Raw genomic sequence first — 20,186 nt, forward strand, 5'->3', positions numbered from 1 at the left:
TGCTCAAATGGGCGCCTGTAACGTCTCCATTATGAGACTTATTGTTACTGTTTTTGGCATATTGAATACATCACGGGGAGCTTGTCGGGCTCTGCCGAGCAGGGAGAATACTGTTGGTAGCTTGCTGGGCTCTCTGTGAAGGACTGAGTTCGAACCCAGGTCAGCCGTGTGCAAGGTAAATCCCCTACCAGCTGTGCTATCGCTCCAGCCCAAACTATCAATATCAATATTCAACTATCAATATCAACTATCTATATTCTCAATCAATAGTCCCCTGATCCCCAAATGGAAAACTGGGGAGAGTCTGAGAATAATCAGGTCTTTAGAACTTTTTCACAAATAGAAAATTCACTTGATTTTAAACTTACATGTTCCCTTGAGTGCTGACTATGAGAAACTTTTCAGTTTTCATACATGAACATCAAGTGTGAGGGATCCAACCATGAGTATTTTGATTTTTTAATACTTGTATGTCAATAAACTGTAGACACAGGGACAGTTGGTGTGTAACAGCAGATATAACTTCTACTTTAACAACTGGTTTCCAGGTTGCACAATTTTTTTCCTAATATAATGAACTTTCTGCCATCTGTTTTCTCCTCCCTAAGCAAGCACATGAGGTTCCTGGTATAGATCCAGTTACTTCTTAAAGTGTTTGGTTGCTCAGAAACTCTCTCAAAGAAGAAATCCAAATGGCTAAAAGGTACATGAGAAAATGCTCTACATCATTAATCATCAGGAAGATACAGATCAAAACAACAATGAGATATCATTTCACACCACAGAGACTGGCCCACATCCAAAAGAACAAAAGCAAACTCTGTTGGCGCAGATGTGGTGAGAAAGGGACCCTCCTTCACTGCTGGTGGGAATGCCGACTGGTTCAACCCTTTTGAAAAACAGTATGGACAATTCTCAAAAAATTAGAAATTGAACTCCCATTTGACCCAGCAATACCACTCCTGGGTATATACCTAGAAAAGGCAAAAAAGTACATTTGAAGTGATCTGCACTTGTTTGTTCATTGCAGCACTGTTTACAATAGCTAGAATATGGAAAAAACCTGGGTGCCCGAGAACAGATGACTGGCTAAAGAAACTTTGGTACATCTATACAATGGAGTACTATGTAGCTGTTAGGAAAAATGAAGTCACGAAATTTACATTCAAGTGGTACTACATGGAAAATATCATGCAAAGCGAAATGAGTCAGAAAGAGAGGGACAGGCATAGAAAGATTGCATTCATCCTGGTAACATAAAGTAACAAAATAAGAGACTAACACCCAAGAACAGCTGTAATAAATACCAGGATGTTCACTCCATGTCTTCAAGGCAAACTGCACACTCTAGGGGTAAAGGCAGCTCAGATAGAGAAGGGAGCACCAAATAAAGGGTGCTGGGAATATCCATCCAGGATGGGAGATTCATGCTGAAAGTTGACTATAGACTGAACATGATTGCCACCCAAAGCCTCTTCTGCAAACCACAGCACCCAAAAGGAGAAAGAGAACAAAGGGAGTACGCTGCCACAGAGGCAGAGTGGGATGGGGGATGGGGGTGGGTGGGAGGGAGGGATACTTGGATTGGTGGGGTTGGAGAATGGGTACTGGTGGTGGGATGGGTTCTTTATCAATGTATAACTGAAACCCAAGCACAAAAACTTGTAAGTTTACAACTGTACCTCATGGTGTTTCACTAATAAAAAAGAATTATCCACACAGGTTATTTCTAAGTCTCCCTCCTAAGTAAGTAGGGGTTTCAAAAATGGAGCATAATATGTGAATAAGATGGAGTGGGGAGAGAATCTTGGATCACTGTTGATGGACCACTGACATTGGTGGTGTGTTGATTTGGAACACTGAATTCCTGATATTCTATTATTAACAGCATTGTAAATGACAGAAAAAAATTAAAAGAAATGGAGGAAACTCAAAACGTACAATCGTTTAATATTACATGATATTTTAACTTTTGCACATAAGTTAAAGACAACAAAATGAAAATTAAAATATATGATCGTATGATCAGGCTGGAGCAATAGCAGACTGGTATGGCATTTGCCTTGCATGTGGCAGACATGGCCGTCCTGAGTTCAACTCCTCCACCCCTCTCGAAGAGCCCGGCAAGCTACCAAGAGTATCTCACCCGCACGGCAAAGCCTGACATGCTCCCTGTGACGTATTTGATATGCCAAACACAGAAACAAGAAGCCTCACAATGGAGACATTACTGGGCCCGCTCGAGCAAATTGATGAACAACGTGAGGACAGTGTTAACAGTGACAGTATTAGCATGATCGTATTAATACATAAACAGCAAGAGTTTGGCAAGATCAATTTATGTTTATGATAAAAAAACTCAACAAAATGATAGAAACAGCATAACAACATAGTAAAACCTTATGAAACAAACTCATAGCTAACCTAAGACTCAGTGGTGAAAAACTGAGTTTTTCCTTTAAGATCATGCATAATATGAGGATGTCCACTGTCACAACTTTTATTTAATGCATACTTGTATATATGATATCAATTAAAAAGAAAAAAGAAGTAAAATGATCTGAATTTAAAACATATATATTGAATAAATCAGTATTTCGAGAGAGCATGTTATTACAATAATAAAACCCTAAATATTCCATCAAGGATTGATAGAGATAATAAAAAATAATGAAACTTATAAGTCACATAAACAAAATTTATAGTATTAATCTTTGCTAATCTGACAGAATATAAGAAGTCCTGAGAAAACAAGAAGGTGGAGTCATTTTCTTCTCCATATTTAAACTATATAATAAAGCACTATTAATGAAAAAAAAGATTATGTTATCATAGTTAAAGCAGATACTTAAATGGAATAAAATGAGAACACAAATAAACTTTCTGGTAAATGGACAACTAAAATATAACAAGAGTCTATAGTATAACATGGATATATATATATTTCTTTTCAACAACTGATATTAGAAAAACTGCATAGCCATGTTCAAAAGTTGTACTCCTATTTCACACTGCTTGAAAAACTCCACTCAGAATGGATAAAATATCAAGATATTAAGCCAACAAACTTAAAATACATTAAAATAGCGACCTTGATAATACATTTAATTATACACACATTTCAGGTTTTCTTCAGTAATTCAAAGTCATTAGCAAAGGTAACAAAAATACAAATAAACAAATGGTATTACATCAAACTACAAAGATTATGTACTGAGAAAGAAATGATTATTAAAACAGAAAGATATTCTACTAAATGACAGAATGTAATAGCACATCATCTATCTGGTAAATAATGCTCAAAATTCAACAGCAGAGGTCTGGGAGATGGTACAACAGACAAGGCACTTGCTTGCAAGAAATTGACCCAAGTTGATTTCCTGATTTGGAAATAAAGATGACTGGTTGGGGAAGCAAAGCAAATCCGTTTTGTATAGACACAGGAAGTCAGTCAATGCTATGCTTTTGTAACTTGGGAGTTAATTGACTCTGAATAATATTCACTACTGAGCATCTGTTCTTTCAACTTAAGCCTCAGTCCTTACTTCCTAGTACCCCAAAAGAAGGGTCCCAATGAGGGACTTCATGGACCCAGGGCAAGCTGTGAGCTACCCTAGCATCAAAATGGGACAAGACAAAGTTCCATAATACTTAACTATAAGTTAAGAGCAATATCATGGACAAATTCTGTCATGATCCAAAAGGTAACAGCTGGATTAGAACCCTGCTAGTGTTAGGAAAGTTTAATCTGGCCTGAGCACTGTAGTCTGAGATGTATAGTCAAATGTCCCCAGAAGAGCCACCTAACAAGTTTAATGTATCTCCTACTCTGTGCATACAAAACAACTAATGTTTAGAAGTAGAATTAAGATGTTAATTAAATTATTGGACGAAGGAGAGGAGAAACACCCCTAAATGGTATTTTGCCGTTGAATGGAAGAAGTGCTTTTATATGTTGATTGGGCTACCAGGAGGGATGTAGTGGCTACCCCCAATGCGGGGAGATAGAGAGAGACTGGGGAGAGACAAAGGCTTCAAGTGAGAGCATGGAGAGATGAGCCAGAGAGACAGGAGGAGAAGGGATTGAAGGGCAACGTGAGACTAGAACGAGGGTTTAGTGAGGTGGAACAGGGACGTTTGAAGAATGGAATAAATGGTAACTGATCACCAATCAGACTGTCAGCTCTGTTCCTTCCTTCATGAGTCTGCTGGAGGTGGCTGCAGACCATGGTGGGAAAGTGGCCCGAGACCCGAATGCAGGTGTCAAGAGAGAGTCTTGGGTTCCCTAGCAGCTTGGAGATTACACAACCTGCAAACATTTTTGAAGATAAAAGACAAAGTCTTCCTTTTTTGATAACAACACATATGAAGTGCAGGGGTTCATGATAAATGAAATAAATCAAAATGCAAACCATAGATAACACATGTTCTCTTAAGTGGTATAAAAAGAAACAAATCAAGGTAATAGATTGTGCCCAATTAAAGAAAACCTTTTGAGTTCAGCAAGATTGTGGGAGTAAGCTGAAAGTGTTGACAGAACTTAGTGGAGGGATACTGGCACTCTGCTCGTGGATATGATGTGGCAACAAAATCATCAATAAGACACATATATTTTATAGGTTTGTAAATATCAATGTTACCTGAATAAAATGCAATAGTTAATTAATAATTAATTAATTAAGTTTTTCTTTTTTTACATAATCGTTAATTATTGAGGACTGGACACATTATTAGAATATTCTTCCGGCTATAAGTTCTTTTGAATTAAGTGAAAACAACTTTTCTATTGTCAGTTCAAATTCTTAGGTAATTCTAGTTATCATACAGTAATTTTTTTATTCCTGTTAATTGAGCTAAAATTATGTCAAACATCATATTTTAATAGTCTACCAGTGTTAATAATTGCTTTATAAATGTAATTTGAGGAAATAGTCATAGAAAAATAACTCCCGTCTGATAAAGTAGAGTAGGAAAATTTTAATTACATAAAATGAGGGAATCCTATCATAATTTGGACAAGTAAAGGTCTCCAAGTAAACTAAAACTTAAATATTGGACTCTGTAACTTAGATATGCAGTTAATTGCATGATAGTTTTTATTTCAACAGTCCATACTCCAAAAAAGTTAAATAAATGCAACATTGGATAATGGCAAAACAATAAAAATACTAATTTTGATCTATCCTTTTTACCAATGCATACCTGATACCACTTTTCATAAATGATATTAATTTTCTTTTGTTATCAGCCACCAGAGATATTTAAACAAAGCAAATGCATTTAGATATAATACATTTCTGAGTAAGTCATTTTAAGATGAACTGTTATTCAAGAAAACCATTTCACTAATTATTTTTAAAAACATTTAAAGCATTTTATTGTGATTTGCTACTTTCAATGAAAAATCTCGGACTTTTAAATCACTTATTACAAACTGCAACAAAAATATATAACTGAACATTAAAATGTAATCTAATGTTGATACTTCAAAATCTTTGTAATGTCTCTTACAGAGTTGACTATCAATTGCTAAACATTTTAAAGAAAAAATTCATAATTTAACATATGAAAGCATTCATGTATATATTTGAAGCATAAAATCCAAATGTAAGACAAAAGTATTAAACAACATTCTTTCATAACAAACTTTTACCATTTAGGAGAAGTTATGGGATATTATGCAATTAGGATATAGGAAATTATACAGCTCACAGTAACTTAGGAGGGTTTTATGTTAAGTGAAGTAAGTCAAAGAGAAAAACAACATGCAGTAGCACTGTAGCATTGTCCTCCCATTGTTATCGATTTACTCGAGTGGGCACCAGTAATGTCTCCATTGTGAAACTTGTTACTCTTTTTGGAATATCTAATATGCCACAGGGAGCTTGCCAGGCTCTGCCATGCGGGCGGGATACTCTTGGTAGCTTGCCAGGCTCTTCAAGAGGGATGGAGGAATCGAACACAGGTCTACCACGTGCAAGACAAATGTCCTACCTTCTGTGCTATCGCTCCAGCCCAAAGTAAAGTAAGCTATAATGTAAGGTATAAATGTGAGAAAACACTTAGACTCTGAATTACTGAGTTTAGAAAACCAAACAAAGGGTAAGGAACAGGGGAGAAGGAAATGAACACTAGCGATAACAGATAACACAGGGGTGTTGATCAGGGTCCTTTGGAGAGTTTGGTGGTATAGAGGTAAAGTAACTTCATACATCAAACTGAAGAGAAAGAGCTAACACTACTGTTAAACTTATAAATCTGTATTGCAAACCATAATGCCGAGAGAGAGAGAGAGAGAGAGAGAGAGAGAGAGAGAGAGAAGTGAGAAGTGTTTGCCATAGAGGCAGGCTGGAGAAGGAGGGCAGGAGGGAGGGGGAAAGGGAAACTTGGGCATTAGTGGTAAAAAATGTACACTGGTGAAAGGATGGGTGTTGGAACATTATATAACTGAGAACCAATCATGAACATCCTTGTAACTGTGCATCTCACTGATTTAATATTTGTTTAAATTTAGAAGAATGAATATTTAATGAGGAATAAATAATTTATTATTGTAATAGTGAATATAAAACAGAAGACTCTAGAAAAAATAAATCCCTCAAATATAAGAGAAGCAATTTAAGAATCATAACATACCTTCCATATTATAGCATATGAGCGAGAAAAGAGTAGGATGACATATTCAAAGTCTTGAATAAAAATTACCTTCCAACTTAGAGTTCAATGCCCTAAATAACTTTCATTCAGACTTGAATGAAGTATAATCTTTTCAGACAAACAAGATCTGGCAGTATTTGAAAGTTAATCAATCCTGAAAAATCTATTGAATGTCTTCTTATAAAAAGCAGAGACTTCTTAAAACAACTTGATTCCACGCATATATACACAAAAATGGCAACATAGTCCTATATATCAATACTGTCTTTTCATGTCAATGTACTAAACTCTCCCATAAAAAGGCATAAATTATACAGTACTGAAATTCCAGTAGGAACACACCAAAGAAGATGAGGAAGTGAGATAGAAGTCAACTAAACTCAACAAAGAAAAACAATGATGGAAGATTCAACTTTCAATGAATAGCTTGATAAATCTTCAGACAAGGACTCAACCCTGTGGTGAGATATAGTAATTTCCACAAATATTCTTTGACTGAAGTATTTTTTATAATTCTTTTAGCAGATTGGTTGCAACAAGCAATATAAAACAAATTATTGTATACCTGCAAAGGGACAGGCTTGGTGGTAGTTGAACAATCATATAAGAAACGGCAGAACAACAACAACTAAAAGCTTTTACAGCTATATTTATATCAGACCAAATAGTATTCAACATAAAGAAATTGATTACTGATAGTAGTGGACACACTACATGCTGGTTACCGAAACAATGTATCAGAGATACTAACACTGATCAACATGTGTGCACCAAAATGAAGGCTCTGCAAAGCTTATAAAGTTTCTGCTCACAAACATAAACAGATTGATGGAAACACAATAGATTCCAGTAATGCACTTTTACCACTTGATAGATCAACCAGACAAAAAGTCAGTAAAGAGACAATAGTCCTAAAGGAGAATCTAGGAGAACTGGGTTATTGAACATGTACAAGGCTTTCTAGCTATCAAAAGCTGAATTGACTTTCTTCTCTAGTGCAAATGAAATGTTTTCCAGGACAGTCACATACTAGAGCATAAATCAATAATATGTAAATTTAAAAATCGTACGAAGTAACTTCTCAGATCATAACACCTTAAAAGTTGAAGTTAGCTACAAAAGTAAGGTGTAGAAAAATTTCCAACATTTGGAAGCCAGAAGTATCACTGCTAAACACCTATATCAAAGAGAAAATAAAAGAAGAAATAAAAATATACCTTGAAACTAACAAGAATAAAGATACAAACTATAAAAAACTATGGACACAGCAAAAACTGTACTAATGGGAAATTCTCAACAATGAAGGCCTACAATAAGAAAGAAGTTACTGTCCTCCCGTTGTTCATCAATTTGCTCGAGCAGGTCCAGTAACGTCTCCATTGGAGACTTTGTTATTATTGTGTTTGGCATATCGAATACAACACGAGTAGCTTGCCAGGCTTTGCCGTACGGGAGAGATACTCTTGGTAGCTTGCCTGGCTCTCCAAGAGGGGCGGAGGAATCGAACTCGGGTCGGCCATGTTGGCTGAGTGCAAGGCAGACGCCCTACCGCTGTGCTATCGCTCCAGCCCATAAGAAAGAAAATAAAGCCAAAATCTAAAAACTAAACACTCATCTCAAAAATTTGGAGAAAGTGATGCAAACAAACCCAAAAGGAGAGGAAGGAGGAATACAAAGGGAAATTTTTAGCTAGACTCATGAAAAATCAAAATGAAATCATTCAAGCAAATCAAATTGAGTTGAAAGGAGGAAATGACAACTTATTCTTCAGAAATTTGACATACAATGTGAGGGTTCTAGGAACAACTTTGTGCTCTTAAGCTGGGGAAACTAGAAGAAATGGATAGATTTTCAGTCATGTAATCTCCCAAAACTGGATGAGGAGAAAATAGTATGACTGATCAGTAATGGAATTAAAGCAGTATTTAAGAATTCCTACCCACCCAAATACAAAAATCGCAGTCCATGTGGGTTCACTGGTGAGTTCTATCAAATCTCCAGAGAAGGAGCCAGAGGGACAGCACAGTGGGTAGGATGCTTTGGGTTCACTCTTCTGTATCCTTTTTAGTAACCTGTGTACCACCAGGAGTAATTCCTCAGTGAAGAGCCAAGAGTAACCCCTGAGCAACGGCAGGTTTGGGAGAAAGGCAAAAAAAAAATAATACTTTAAGAGAAGTTTTACCATCTTTACTCCTTATGATTTTCCAATACAACAAAGACAGAGGAATCTTTAGTAACAACTTTTATAAACCTAACATTACTGTAATATCCAAAGCTGAAATAAGCACTTCCAGAAAAGTATATTTAAGACAAATCTTTCTGATGAAAAATGCTGCAAAAATTTTTTAACACAATTTAGCAAATCAAATCCAGAAACATTTAAAAAAATCATACACAATGATCAGATGAGATTCATTCCAAGGATGCAAGATTGGTCCAATATGCATGAAGCAATTGGCATAACACATCATAGTAGTAACAGGAAAGGATAAAGCTAATTTGATAATATTTATCAAAGCATAGGGAAAAAATTTGACAATATCTAATGTCCAAACATGATAAAAAAAAACTCTCAAGGGCAGGGTGTGAGATAAAAATGCTCAACAAAATAGAAGTGGAAGGAAACTTTCTCAATATATTAATGGTCATCTATAACAAACCCAAAGCCACTGTCATTCTTAATGGCGGAAAAACGAAAAGCATTGCCCTGAGTTAACATATATCAAGAATTATCAGTCTCCACTTTTATTCAAATTAGTATTAGAATCATTAGCAACAGCAATTTGGCAAAAGAACCTAACCAAAGGGATATATATTGGAAAAGAAGTCATCAAATTATCACATTGTCATACTCAGATGACATACTGTGCATAGATATGTAACACTTTAATGTATAAAGTATTCAAATAAAAAACTCTTAGAAACAGTAAAGCATTAGAGAAAAATACCTGGCTACAAAGGCAATATACAAAATCTGCCAGCATTCTTATATACAAGACATGAGTAAAAGCAGAATGTGATGAAGAAATCTATCCCACTTAAAATAGTGTCCAAAGTATCTAAAAATCAGTTAAACAAAAGACAATGGAGATCATCCTATAAAAACATTAAATCACTTAATAAAGAGCTAGAATATCTTAAAAATGAAAAAAAACTCAATGTTCATGTATTACAAAAATCAATACTTGTAAAATGACTATCATACCTAAGCTATTATAATAGATTCAATACAGTCCTTTTTCAAATTTAGATGATACTCTTCAAGGACCTATAAAAATCAGTAAAAAATACTGTATGAAATCAGAGGAAGCTGGAATAGTCAAATCCATAAGGAAATATGAGAAACGGAGAAGTATTTTATTACCTAATTTGTAAATGATTATAAAGCTATAGTGACCTAAACTGCATGATATGAGAATAATGATTAAACACTCTGACCAATGGGTCAGAATTGAATACCTAAGGACAAAACCTCATGTTTATAGACATTTAATTTTTAACAAAAGAGGTGAAAAAATAAAATGTAGTAAAGTTAGCCTCTTTAAAAAAAGACAAATCAACAAAATCTCCCCAAAATTTTTTAAAATGAAGAGAGGAAATAAATAGACAATCTTTGGGATATGAAAGGCATATGGCTAATAGGCACATGGGGAAGTGTTTACAATTAATTGTTATTATTCAAATCCAAGTCAATTCTTCAATGATATATCATCTCACATCAGTGAGATGGCACAAATAAAAGTAGTGACAGCAATCTGTATTGGTGTACTCAACACAGATGACATACTATGTGGTGAAAATGAAACTCTCATCCACTGCTGGTGGGAATGTTGCCTGGTTCAACTCCTGTGGAAAACAATATGAAGAGTTCTTAGTGAATGGAAAATTAAACTGCCATATGTCCCAGCATTTATATTTTGGGGTATCTACTCTTAAGACATTAACATTTTCATTCAAAAAGACACATAAGACAAAAAATCTGAAAATAGTCAGTGTTGGTGGGTGTTTGGTAAGAAATTAACATTCATTCTCTGTCTGTGGGAATGCAATTTACTTCAACTTTTTTGGAAAGAAATATGAAGAAGAATTTTAGGAAAGATTTAAGTAAAGTTGCATATTTTGGAAATGGAGGAATGGGTTCATGACACAAAAACAAAACAAAACGGGAAACCTTTAGATGCCAGATAAAGACAAACAGACTAAACTCCTGTAGAATGGACAGAAGGAATATAGCCATACTCACCCTCGATTTGTACAATAGAAGCTATTTTTGATTGGTAACTTCAAAACAATAAGAAGGGTAAAATTGCAAATGGTGTAGCTTCCCAAGTGGTGGTGGCAGTAGACTGAATGGAGAGACCTTCTCTTCTTAGCCCCTGTCCTTAGGCACCTGCAGGAGCAAAAACAGACTCCAGACTCCTCCCACAGGCCAGAGTAGCTAAAAGTGTCTCAGATAGGGAAGCTGCTAACATGGCCAAAAGATCCAAAAGATTTCTTCCTTCCCCAATAAAATTCTTCCAGAGGAGCTGGAGGGATAATAGCACAGCAGGGTGTTTGCCTTGCATGCAGCTGAGCCAGGTTAGATTCCCAGCATCCCCTATTGTCCCCGAGCACCGCCAGGAGTAATTCCTGAATGCAAAGCCAGGAGTAACCCCTGTGCATTGCTGGATCTGACCCAAATAAAAGTAAAAAAAATTCCTCCAGAGACCTCACTAGCAGTTGGGTACTTTGACACAAAGTGTACTGGGAAAGATGTACCTCTGAACTAAAAAAAAAGAAATCATGGGAAAGTAGTAGAGAATCCCATCACTGTTAGTGTGCAAACTGTAATACTGTAATCCTGAAGACCCAATAGGTAATAAACCACTATATAATTTCTCTGAGAATGATTTCAGAGTAGAAAGTATTAGGATGTTAAAAAAACTCAAAGAAACAATGAAATAGGCAGCCAATAAAATGGAAGAAGGATATGAGATCAGAAATGAGAAAACCACAAACAAATGACAACTGATAAAACTTGGTAGGCAAAATGAAAAATACACCGGAAAGCCTATCCAGCAGAGTGAGAGCTTCTGAGGACAGAAACAGTGAGCTCCAGCAAGAGTTGCAGAAAACCTTCAAACAACAGAAGAAGATGGGGGAAAAACCTTAAAATACGAACAGATGAGAAGAGAACATTGTGAAAACAATATGGAATAGAACTCCCATATGTTTGAGTAGAACCAATTCTTGGCATACACCCTCAAAACACAATACCATTTTTGGAAGGATATAATATATGTGTATATATGCACATATATATGCATATGTTATATATAACATATACACCTACACACATGTGTGTTTGCATACACATACACTTATGTTCACTACTGCATAAAGTAATATGGAAACAGTTCAAATACCCAACTGAGGCTGAATGGATCAAGAAACTACGGTATACTTTATGTTCCCCAGATGAATGCAATCTTTCTATATCTGTCCCTCTCTTTCTGACTCATTTTGCTTAGCATGACACTTTCCATGTAGTACCACTTGTATGTAAATTTCATGACTTCATCCTTTCTAACATCTACATAGTACTCCATTGTGTAGATGTACCAAAGTTTCTTTAACCAGTCATCTGTTCTCAGGCACTCAGGTTTTTTCCAGATTCTAGCTATTGTAACACCCAAGAATAGCCAAGATAAGTACCAGGAGGTTTACTCCATGGCTTGGAGGCCAGCCGCACACTCTAGGGGTAAAGGCAGCTCAGATAGAGAAGGATGAACCAAATAAAGGGTGTTGGGAAGATCCGCCCAGGATGGGAGAAGCAAGCTGAAAGTAGACTATAGACCGAACATGATTGACACTAAATGCCTCTTTTGCAAACCACAGCACCCAAAAGGGGAGAGAAAACAAAAGGGAATGCCTTGCCACAGAGGCAGGGTGGGATGGGGGGATGGGGAGTAGGAGGGATACTGGGATCAGTGTTTATGGAGAATGGGCACTGGTGGAGGGATGGCTACTCTATCATTGTATAACTGAAACCCAAGCATAAAAATTTGTAAGTCTACAACTGTACCTCATGGTGTTTCACTAATAAAAATTTAAAAAAAGAAAAAAATGCAATTATGGTATATGTACACAATGGATTACTATAAAGCACTGAGAACAAAATCATGCAATCTGCAACAACATGGATAGAAATAGAGGATATTGTGCTGAATTAAGTCATGCAGAAAGAAACAGATACCAGCTAGAGAATGCTATCTCTCATATATGAGACTTACAGATATACAACAGGATAGCAAGAAAGATTCAAAGGCAAAATAATGAGGGTACTCGCACAAAAAAGTGAGTTGGGGGCAGGTGATAGGGATGGTGGGTGAATTCTTGGTGAGGAATATGTTAACACTAGTGATTGGCATGGTGTTGGAATTCTAATGCTAATTAGACTGTAGACCGAAAGTAGAAAGTATAGCTGAAAGTAGACTATAGACAGAACATGTCCATTAGAAACCATTATTAATAGCATTTTAATCCATAAAATTAAAAAATAAGGACATATTTATGTCATTACACATTACAGAACTTAGCATAATAGCTATGATATGAAATCAACTTAAATGTCCAACAATAGATATGTGAATCATCAAGATGAGGTTTACACAAAGGTATACTACATATCTATAAAGAATAATGAAATCATGCAATTTGGTGCAACCTGGGTAGTACTGGAAGATAACATATTGTGTGAAATAAGCCAGAAAAAGGAAAGAACATGGGATGATATTTCTTGGAATTATATTCTAGACATCTGTGATGTCCAGAACAATTAGACATTTAGCATTTGTTTGTTATCAAACAAATGATAGAACTGAAAAAACTTGGTAGGTGAAATGAAAACCTCATGAAAGTTTTCACCAGCAGTGACTTATGCTGAGGACAGAATCAGAGAGCTCCAAATGGAAACTGGTGGAGGTATGGGTACTCGATCATTGTATGACTGAAACGCAAGCAAGAAAGTTTGTAAGCCTCACTTTGATTCACTAATAAAAAAAATAAATATTGTCCAAGAAAAAGTTTTGAAAAAAAGAAAAAAGAAGAGAAAAGAAAAAGTGCAGAAACCCTTCAAACAACAGCAGAAGATGAAAAGGTCACACCAGTTGTCTAGACATCACAGATGTCATCAACTAGATGAGAGAATGTGATACATAAAAGTAAGGGTATGTCTAAGTCACCCTAGACCCCTTAGAATAAGGAGGAAAATTTATCACTGTATCACTGTAATCACTGTAATCCTGTTGTTCCTCGATTTACTTGAGCAGGCACTGATAATGGCTCTATTTGTCCCAGCCCTGATATTTTACCAGCCTCTCTGAACACATCTTTCCCGATGATTGAAGGCTCTTTCAGCGTCAGGGGAATGAGTCATGTTATAGTTACCGCTTTTGGCACATCGAACACACCACAGAGAGCTTGCCAGGCTCTATCGGTTTGGGGGAAACACACTTGGTAGCATTCCCGGCTAACTGAGAGGCATATATATGTATAACTCTCTCTAAATTTGTTGTCTCGCAGTATAAGCCCCATCAAAAATGGTGTGGTAATTATGGAAAAAGGGTATAAGGTGTCTTATAAGTGTCCTGAAAGCGGCCTGGAGCGTGGCAGTGGGTGGGTAGTGGAGGTCGGCTTCTAGGTCTGGGTCCCTTGAGACGGGGAGGACTCTCACTAGCCCTACTCTGGGGCACCCAAGTGAAAACAGCCTGGCAAAGAATCTGGTGGCATGGTCGTGGAAGCCCCATTTTGGGCTCCCTTCTGGGAGAAGAAGCTGTGAGTTCTGGAGGGTGGCCAATAAGATCATCTGGTGCCGGCATCTGGGTGTGACATCTGGAAAATGATAATAAGAAAATGTATTGATTAGGTAAGAGAAAATGAAAAAGGCAAGTAGAAGTATATTAGACGCCATATGGCTGGGGATACTGGTCATGAGGGGCAGTATCATATATCCAAAGCAGACTCAAGAGTACTCAAAACACAACATCTAAACCACAATCACCAAACTTTTTATTGTTGGTGTGGGGGCAGAAGGAGCACAAGAACACTGGTGCAGAGAAGTTGACACTGGTGGCGGAATTTGGTAATACAATATTATGTGCCTAAATATTAAAACACTAATATTTTTTTTTGCTTTTTGGGTCACACCTGGTGATGCACAGGGGTTACTGCTGGCTCTGCACTCAGGAGTTACTCCTGGCAGTGCTTAGGGAACCATATGGAATGCTGGGAATCGAACCCAGGTTGGCAGCGTGCAAGGCAAACACCCTACCTGCTGTGCTATCTCTCCAGCGACAATAATTAATAATTTTGACGTCAAAGAGAGAATAGAAGCAGTGCTGGAAGATGTGGCAGAAGCCAGGAAAAGCATCCGCAATGCCCACCTGTCCTTCGCCAACTACAAGACCAAGATGACTGCCATCTGACGTCTTGATGGATCTATCACATCTTCCAGAAGGGCAATAGAGAAGATTATCCATGACTTCTACTCGGATTTTTTCGATAGCAACATCCACCTGCCCACATACCAAATCCAGCAGGATAGATAGGTCATTCCCAATGTTCTCCCTACCGAAATCCAATACACCATTTCGTTGGTAAAGAAGTGAAGAGCACCCGGCCCAGACAAGGTCAGACCTGAACACCTGAAGAACCTGCCCATCAGTACTCATCAATACACTGGCTCAGTCCTTCGCACACTACTTTTCTGAATGCAAGGATCCATCCCAATGGAAAACCAGCAAAACTGCTCTATTGTACAAGAAGGGAGACATCCATGAAATTGGCAACTATTGCCCGAATTACCTGTTGTCTGTTGTCTACAAGCAGTTCACTCGAGTCATCCAGAATAGGATTGGCAGAAAACTAGATGAAGGACAATCATGAAAACAAGCTGGGTTCCGCAAAAGATTCAGCAGGGTCAACCATATCCACACGATAACCAAGCTCACTGAGGTTTTTCGGGAGTTCAAGACACTGTTCTGTATAATGCTCATTGATATAAAGAAGGTCTTATGTTCTGTTGAGAAAGAAGAGGTCATCGAAGTCATAGCAAAACAGGGCTTTCAAACTCAATACATCAGGATCCTCCGTGAGCTGTATTACGGATTCACTACCAGGATTTCACCATTCTACAAGGAAGTGATCATCCATGTCAAGAGAGGGATTCAGTAGGGTGATACCATTTCACTGAAACTGTTCAGTGCCACCCTTGAGAACGTCATACAACGACTGGAATGGAAAGGAATGGGAGTGAAGATAGACGTTCGGCAACTACACCACCTCTACTTCACTGATGACATTGTTCTAATAATAAAAAACATTAGCCAAGCAGCACAAATGCTGGCCGACTTTGACTGTGAGTGTGGAAAGGTCGGACAGCAGCTGAATCTCACGAAGACAATGTTTATGAGAAACGGTCTTGTTCCTGACATTCCATTCACTCTCAATGGAATAAACACCCCTGAATGCAACAGTTATGTGTACCTAGTTCGAGAAGTCAACATGACGAATGACCTGGCACCTGAGTTGTGCAGAAGGAAGAGAGCGGCTTGGAAAGCCTTCAAGAACGTCGAGAAATACCTAAGAGGATGAAGAACCTCCAGCTCCGGGCACATCTCTTCGATTCCAGCATTCTCCCTGCATTAACATACGCCTCAGAGACCTGGACCGTACAAAAACAGAATGAGAACACTATTCGGGTCTCCCAAAGATGAATCGAAAGAGCTATGCTTGGAGTATCACACTTTACTCAAATGAGAGAAAGAATCCGGAGTTCCCCATAAAGTAACAAAATAGAAGACTAACACCCAAGAATGGCCGAGATTAGTACCAGGAATTTTTCTCCATGGTTGGAGGCCAGCCACACATGCTAGTGGAAGAGACAGCTCAGAGAGAGAAGGGAGCACCAAATAAAGGGTGTTGGGAGGATCCTCCCAGGATGGGAGAAGCATGCTGAAAGTAGACTATAGACCAAACATGATTGCCACTCAATGCCTCTTTTGCAAACCACAACCAAAAGGAGAGAGAGAATAGAGGGGAATGTCCTGCCACAGAGGCAGGGTGGGATGGGGGATGGGAAGATTACTGGGATCCGTGGTAATGGGAAATGGGCTCTGGTGGAGGGAGGGGTATTTGATCATTGTATAATTGAAACCCAAGCACAAAATTTGTAAGTCTACAACTGTACCTCATGGTGTCTTACTAAAAAAAAAAAAAAGAATCTGGAGTTCCGACCTTTGTTGACAAGAATCACGGATGCTGTCATGTTTGCCAAGGCATCAAAAATCAGATGGGCTGGACAGGTAATGAGATTGGTAGATGACCGCTGGACTAGAGACATTTCTGACTGGACAGCATAGGATGTCAAAAGATTGTGTGGCCGCCCACCTACAAGATAAACTTCTTTGTCAAGACCCTGAACAATCATTTGAGGCTCTTCATGTTCCTAGAATGATCTGATGCCATTGGGCTACACTAGCATGCAAAAGGGACAAATGGAGACATTACTGGTGGCTGCTCGAGCAAATCAATGAGTAAGGGGATGTAAAGTGATCAGGCGACCAAGAATAATTTTGTAAACTATGGTTTTTTAAATAAAAATAAGTTATCAGATGTAGAATTTTTTAATCAGAAATAATTTAGATCACTGGTAGGTATTGTTGATAATAAAGAAAGGCAAACAAATTAAAAGAAAAAAATTCTGATTACTCCAACATGTCTCTTGACTCTCTTCAAATGGGCATATAAATGTATGCATGCACGCCATTAAATTTGCTTCCATATGCATTCAGTTATAGCATGTATAAATTTTTCAATTTGTAATATAATCATGTTATTGTTACTACAAAAGTAATTCCATTTATAATTGAGCAAATATTAAATGTTCCAATTTATTCTTCCTAAAATATTTTCTCATGAATTATATATTCAATATTAAGCTAGGTTCAGTTACAGATATATGGGAAAATGGTAAATAGTAAGTCCTACAGAAATACTTTTGAAGGTTGCCCTGAAGCCCCCAGATGTGGATATTGTTTAACCAATTTATAAAAATTTACAAATTATGCAGCACCATCCGCCAGGGATTTATTAAATTGCTATTGCCAGCAATATTATGTCAAGACCATATTCATTTTCCCCAATACCTATTATCCTTCTTTTCATTTACTTTCCCAAACAAATTGATATAAGTTCCATATTTTTGGGGTGGGTGGGTGCAGGGGTTGAAAAGTTAATTTTCTTCTTATGTTATGCATGTGAGAAGTCTGTTTTTTGCTTTCACATAAATCCTTGTCTCTCAAATGATTGGATTTAACCAATTAAACCAGCACTAAAACTTCAGGTTGGTAGTACAAGGTATGAAGTTTTGTTTTTTAGTCAAAAACAGAATATCATAATATTTGATAAAAAATTAGGAAATGAAAAATTGAAATTTAATAATATATTTACCTCCTGTATATATTTGGAAAGTCAGAAAAATTGATAAACTCCAAAATGATCAAACCCACCATTTTAAATGAAATATCCATCTGTAGACAAATATATTGTGGTGAAATTACACCTAGTTATGGAATGTTATTAGATAAAGCATAATAAAGAATTGGATAGCTATCCCAGTACAAAAATGAAATCATACTGTGCCCTGCCCCTCTAAGTGCTTCATAGTCTATAAATATAATTTTAAAAATCATAAAGTAGATTTGTAAAAGAAAATTTAAGATTTTTATTAATTGAGTACATGTCTCGATTACATGTCAGAGACCCAGAAAAACTGAATAAATTACTCACATAACAGGAAAAAATAAAAATTATTTGAGGAGATTTTCATAAAAGCATTTTAAAACAAAGGTATTCCAACCGTACTGAAGAGGAGTAGGTGAATTGGAGGTTACATAGTAGAGGGACTTGGACACTTTGGTGGCAGTGAGGTATGCTGTTCATATCAATATCATAAATGTTAATACTACTGTAAACATGTTGTCTAAGATATCATAAGTGCTAACACCATTGTATACAAAAAATTAAAGTTAATTTGAAAAATATGTGAAAGGACTCACACACAAATGACATAACAATTTGTGTATTTTTCATTGAAAAGTAATAATATTCCATCTTCCAGCGAAATACCCTTAAATGGGATATCTTACCTGTAAGTATCTTTATTTTTTATGTTTTTTATTTTATTGAATCATCGTGACATAGTTAAAAGCATTCATGTTTGGATCACAATCACAAAATGATCAAACACCCATCCCAACACCAGTGCAGATTCCCCACCACTAATATCCTCGATATATCCCCCCTTTCCCATCCTCCCCCTGCCTCCATGGCAGACAATATTCCCCATACTCTCTCTCTATTTTTGGACATTATGGTTTGCAATACAGACACTGAGAGTTTATCATGTTTGGTCATTTATCTACTTTCTGCACACATCTCCCATCCCGACCGATTCCTCCAGCCAATATTTTCTTAGTGATCCCTTCTCTATTCCAGCTGTCTACTCCCCTTTGCTCCTGAGGCAGGCTTCCAGCTATGGGGGAATCTTCCTGTCATAAGTAATTACTAACCTTAGGTGTCAGCCTTATGTTATGTTGTTTTATACTCCACAAATGAGTGCAGTCCTTCTATGCCCATCCCTTTCTTTCTGACTTATTTCACTTAGCATGATACTGTCCATGTCTATCCATTTATAAGCAAAGTTCATTAGTTCCTCTCTCCTGATAGCTGCATAGTATTACATTGTGTAGATGTACCAAAAGTCATCTGTTCTAGGGCACGTGGGTTGTTTCCAGATTTTGGCTATTCTGAACAGTGCTACAATGAACATATAGGTACAGATGTCATCTTTAGTGTGCTTTTTTGCATCCTCGGGATATATTCTCAGAAGTGGTATTGCAGGGTCACAATGGAAGCTCAATTTCTAGTTTTTGAAGGACTGTTCATATTGTTTTCCAGAAAGGCTGGACTAGTGGGTATTCCCACCAACAGTGAAAGAGTGTCCCTTCATACTTCATTTGAGGGAAACAATGGAAGAAAGGGACTTAGTAGATATATACAGGACACTTCATCCACAAAAAGCTGAATACACATTCTTTTCAAGCGTACATGGAACATTCTCCAAGATAGACCACATGCTGAGCCACAAAACATGCCTCCATAAAATTAAGAAGGTAGAGATTGTATCAACAATCTTCTCAGACCATAATGCGCTGAAATTAGAAGTAAATCACACACAAAAACAGAAAACTAAATCAAACACCTGGAAATTAAACAGTGCACTATTGAACAATGAGTGGATTAGACAGGAAATCAAAGAGGAAATCAAAAGATTCCTAGAAACGAATGAAAATGAGAACACGAGTTACCAAAACTTATGGGACACAGCAAAGGCTGTGTTAAGAGGAAAGTTTATAGCTCTACAAGCATTCCTCAGGAAGAAGGAGCGAGCACACATAAGTAACCTAACCTCACAGCTTAAGAGCTTG

Source organism: Sorex fumeus, unplaced genomic scaffold, assembly GCF_029834395.1.
Source record: "Sorex fumeus unplaced genomic scaffold, SorFum_2.1 ptg000050l, whole genome shotgun sequence".
NCBI lineage: Eukaryota > Metazoa > Chordata > Mammalia > Eulipotyphla > Soricidae > Sorex > Sorex fumeus.